Genomic DNA, 5,280 nt, shown 5'->3' with positions numbered 1-5,280 from the left:
GTACAGGTACACAGGTCACTGAAAGTGGCAACGCAGGTGGAGAAGGCAGTCAGGAGGCATACGGCACGCTCACCTTCATCGGCCAGGGTATTGAGTTTAAAAATTGGCAAGTCATGTTGACGCTTTATAGAACCTTAGTTAGGCCACACTTGGAATATAGTGTTCAATTCTGGTCGCCACACTACCAGAAGGATGTGGAGGCTTTGGAGAGGATTCAAAAAAGATTTACCAGCATGTTGCCTGGTATGGAGGGCATTAGCTATGAGGAGATGTTGTAGAAACTTGGTTTGTTCTCACTGGAGCGACGGAGGTTGAGGGGAGACCTGATAGAAGTCTACAAGATTATGAGAGGCATGGACAGAGTGGATAGTCAGAAGCTTTTTCTCAGGGTGGAAGAGTCAATTATGAGGGGGCACAGGTATCGTGTGTGAGGGGCAAGGTTTAAAGGAGATGTACGAGGCAAGTTTTTTTACTTAGAGGGAGGAGGGTGCCTGGAACTCGTTGAAGGGGGAGGTAGTGGAAGTGGATACAATAGTGAGTTTTGAAGGGCATCTGAACAAACACATGAATAGGATGGGAATAAAGGGATATTGTCCGCGGAAGGGTAGGGGGCTTTAGTTCAGTCGGGCAGCATGGTCAGTGCAGGCTCGGAGGGCCGAAGGGCCTGTTCCTGTGCTGTAATTTTCCTTGTATTTAAACGCTCAGTATGGCGGGCAGGAAACAAGTGATTATATCAGGCTGAATTCCGTAGAAGAGTCATATTGGACTGGAAAATTAACTCTTTCTTTCTCCACACATGCTGCCAGACCTGCTGAGATTTTCCAGCATTTTCTATGTTTATTTTCGATTTCCAACATCTGCAGGATTTTATTTTTATTTTAGATTTTTCCAGCTGTGTGTCCCATGTTGATAAAGGAAGGAAATTGGGAATTCTGTGGTGATAGCTGAAAGTGTTGTCACTCATTTGCATATGAAAATAAGAGGGCTAATTTCAGTGACAGCCAACCGCACCCCCCTCATCCCCCCACCCCCCACCCTGAGACAGACAGTCTGCATCAAATGCATAAAGAAAAGTAATGCGTAGGATCAGCTGAGAGGTGAGTTCTTCATATGTCGTCACATCTGTCAGGATAACAACCAGAGAAAGAGAAAAACTCCAAAAACCACACCTAAAGAGGGCTTGTCAAAACTCAACCGTCAACACTGTCCCCATCATCACTCCCTATCCCGCCTCCAATCCTTTCCATCTCTCCCCCTCTCCCCCACTCCTCTCCCTCCCTGTCTCGCCCCCAGCTCCACCCACTTTCCCCAGCCCCTCCCCCACTCCAACACCTTCCCCACCCTGACCCCCTTCCCACCCCAACCCCACCCTGACCCCCTACCCCTCCCCATTCCCATCTCCAACCCCACTCCCTCCCCCATCCCCTCCCTTCCCCCTCCCACCTCACCTAATCCCATCCCCCACCCCCCAATGCCATTCCTATCCCCATTCCGGCCCCCATTGCTCCCCCACCTCCTCCCCCATCACTGGCTTCACTTCCCGAGAGAGAATTACAGTAACGTGTGCTGCCCCCCTCTTGCCCCTCCGACACCCCAGATCCATTGGATTAAGATTCAAGACCCAAACGGGATGTATCTGGAGCTTCAATATTCAGGCCCGAACCTTCCACCTTCTCCATTTCCACCCAGGAATGTGTTTCTCTACCTCACTCTGTTCTTTTATTCTTGTGTTGAGATCTTACATGCCCCGTGACACTGATATTCTTTTTATTAATTATGGTTTTTTTGAATTTTTAGACTGGCTCCCCACTAGGAGAGGGTGTCTAAGTCACTGATTGTTTTTGACATTTTAACCACAGCTGTGAGGTTGAAATGTCTCTCATCCCCTTCATGTTGTTTGCTGCGTCTCTATCCAGCTGGAAACATTGCCAGTTCCAATGCGGCAGTCCCTCTCTCTGAACTCTGGAACAAACGAACACTGGAGTCAGCCGTTAGCAACCAACAAACCTCTCTTTCTTAGATTCATCACCAGCAGAAATATCGATTGACTTTGATCAGAATTTTGGCACAATGAACTTGCCTTGGCGTTTCCTCAATCATAGGTGGCACACGAGGAATTGTTTTTTTTAACAGTAGAGCACAGTACAGGGCCTTCGGCCCTCCATGTTGTGCTGGGCTATGTCCAATCCCAAGATCAAGCTATCCCACTCTCTATCATTCTGGTGTGCTCCATGTGCCTATCCAATAACTGCTTGAAAGTTCCTAAAGTGTCCGACTCCACTATCACAGCAGGCAGTGCATTCCACACCCCAACCACTCTCTGAATAAAGAGACTATTCGGACATCCCTCTTATATCTCCCACCATGAACCTTTTAGTTGTAGCCCCTAGTAACAGCGACATCCACCCGAGGAAATAGTCTCTGAACGTCCATTCCGTCAATCCCCCTCATCATCTTATAAACCTCTATTAAGTTGCCTCTCATCCTCCTCCGCTCTAAAGATAAAAGCCCCAGCTCCCTCAACCTTTCTTCATAAGACCTACCCTCCAAACCAGGCAGCATCCTGGTAAATCTCCTCTGCACTCTCTCCAATGCTTCCACATCCTTCTTATAGTGAGGTGACCAGAACTGCACACAATATTCCAAATGTGGTCTCACCAAGGTCCGGTATAGTTGCAGCATAACCCCACAGCTCTTAAACTCAAACCCCCTGTAGAACCTCTCCGGCTATTATCGACACAATAAACATTAACACACTATAAGCCTTCTTCACAGCTCTATCCACTTAAGTGGCAACATTCAGAAATCTGTGGATATGAACCCCAAGATCTCTCTGCTCCTCCACATTCCTCAGAACCCTGATGTTGACCCTGTAATCTGCATTCAAATTTGTCCTACCAAAATGAATCACCTCGCATTTATCAGGGTTAAACTCCATCTGCTACTGTTCGGCCCAGCTCTGCATCCTATCGATGTCTCTTTGCAGCCTACAACAGCCCTCCACCTCATCCACTACTCCACCAATCTTGATGTCATCAGCAAATTTACTAACCCACCCTTCAGCCTCCTCTTCCAAGTCATTGATAAAAATCACAAATAGCAGAGGACCCAGCACTGATCCCTGTGGTACACTGCTGGTAACTGGTCTCCAGCCTGAAAATTTTCCTTCCACCACCACCCTCTGTCTTCTAGGAGACAACCAGTTACTTATCCAATCGGCCAAATCTCCTTCTATCCCACGCCTCCTTACTTTCTTCATGAGCCTACCATGGGGAACCTTATCAAACGCCTTACTAAAATCCATGTATTCGACACCAACTGCTCTACCTTTGTCCACACACTTAGTTACCTCCTCAAAGAATTCAATCAAATTTGTGAGGCAGGACTTACCCCTCAGGAATCCGTGCTGACTATCCCGGATTAAACTGCATCTTTCCAAATGGTCATAAATCCAATCCCTCAGGACCCTTTCCATTAACTTACCGACCACTGAAGGAAGACTAACCGGCCTATGGCTCCTTTGGTGTTTCTTTTCTAAGGGACTGGGGTGGAATGTTACCCCAGGCTGGTGCCTGCTGATTCAGTATTTGGAGATGTGGATGGCTCTGCAATGAGCTCTCCTTTTTAATACAGATTTTGTGATCACAGAGCCTATAATTAGAAAGCCTGCTTAGCAGATAGGTAAACTGAGATAGGAGAGTCAGCTTTTCCATCACTACGTTCACAGCTGTTTTAGTTAATCCTTGTCCCTTAGCCTCTCCCCTTCTCAGATACCAGTTACTCCTGCACTGAACACAAGCTCTCTCTATGGCAGGTGCTTTGACCATAGACAGCTTTGGTTGCTATGACTCCAGCTGAAGGTTGTATCAATAAGATAATCTTGCCTTTCTGAAGCTGTGTCTGTCTGCCCAGGACGTCCTGAAGCATCTCACGCACACTAACATGCCCTCCTGCTGCAATGTACAGTGACATGCCAGCCAGTTTGTTCTCAGCAAGATAGGGGCAGCACAGTAGCACAGTGGTTAGCACTGCTACCTCACAGCGCCAGGGGCCCGGGTTCGATTCCTGGCTCTGTGTGGAGTTTGCACGTTCTCTCTGTGTCTGAGTGACAGATGGAAGATTGTTTCCTCCGGGTGCTCTGATTTTCTCCCATATTTTGAAAGATTTATTGGTCCGATGCATTGACCCCAACATGTGCTGGACTCTGGCGGCTAGGGGAATTTCACAGTAACTTCATTGCAGTGTTAATGTAAGCCTTATTTGTGACTAAGAAAAGATCTTTTACTTTTAAGATTCCACAAATGGCAGTCTGATGAATTAACAGCTGTGATGTTTCACTGCTGATGTTTAAAATGTTTATCTGTCTGTCGTCACCATCTTTTTGACTATTCATGTCCCAATCAGCTGGGATTGTGGGTATCCTGAAATATCCTTGGTTACGGTTATGGGGTAAAAGCAGGATTAGGTTATTGAGTTGGATGATCAGCCGTGATGGTGATGAATGGCGGAGCAGGCTTGAAGGGCCAAATGGCCTCCTCCTGCTCCAATCTCCTATGACTCAATCCTGCTCTCTCACTTTATCTTCTCCATCAGTCTAATTGCCCGTACAAAATCTTCCATCCGTCAGCCGTTCTTCCAGTTTAACGCAGAAAATATCAAAGCCTTCCTCTTACAATGTACTCAGCACCAGTTACCAGCCCTGACTCACTGAACTCTGCCTCACTGGCTTTGTGTTTGATTCTAATCAGATCTGAAGATATCGCTGAAATTGGGATGAGGAAGTTCAGATTTGGATTTTAATAATTCACCCAGCGGCCGCTCTGTGCTCTGACACCAGGGATCCCATTTCACCATTTTCATTCGAAGTTCTGGGCAGACGTGAGACTGGGAATGTTTCAGATCCGACTTTAGACCCGTCCTCGGGTGCCCCCAAACACAGTCTGCCTGAGAAAATATCAGCGATTCCGAATCGCGCTGCGCACGCCTGTGGGAGGAGCTTAACGTGCCCGAAATCCTGCAGCTCCGATTGGAGCCTCCAACTGCGCATGCACAGAAAACAAAATAGAGAAACAGCTTTCCTACCACATTGCTCCCGGGCCGGATCATCCCGGTCCCCACGGACATTGCCCCACCCCCACAACATTACTGTTCCCCTTCTCCCCCCCCCACCCTTACTATCCAGACCAATCAGACCCCCTGTCCCCCTTCCCCCCCCACCAATCACATATAGAGTGGCAGCGGACCTCCCCCACCCCCCCCTCCATCAGAGAGCCATCTGAC

The 5,280-nt window shown here is 47.9% G+C and overlaps 1 long non-coding RNA gene across 1 annotated transcript; it reads right to left on the bottom strand.

Annotated features, from left to right (window-relative positions):
- Positions 1 to 1,750: 1,750 nt before the first annotated feature.
- Positions 1,751 to 3,584, bottom strand: LOC145357827 (uncharacterized). The gene is made up of 2 exons (XR_013889373.1): positions 3,484 to 3,584; positions 1,751 to 1,962 (listed from the first exon to the last, which is right to left on the bottom strand). It is a non-coding gene; the product is annotated as an uncharacterized LOC145357827 (long non-coding RNA).
- Between the last annotated feature and the right edge of the window lie 1,696 nt (positions 3,585 to 5,280).

Source organism: Carcharhinus amblyrhynchos, chromosome 24, assembly GCF_965287045.1.
Source record: "Carcharhinus amblyrhynchos chromosome 24, sCarAmb.v2.hapA, whole genome shotgun sequence".
NCBI lineage: Eukaryota > Metazoa > Chordata > Chondrichthyes > Carcharhiniformes > Carcharhinidae > Carcharhinus > Carcharhinus amblyrhynchos.
This window is presented reverse-complemented; position numbering and strand designations above follow the sequence as displayed.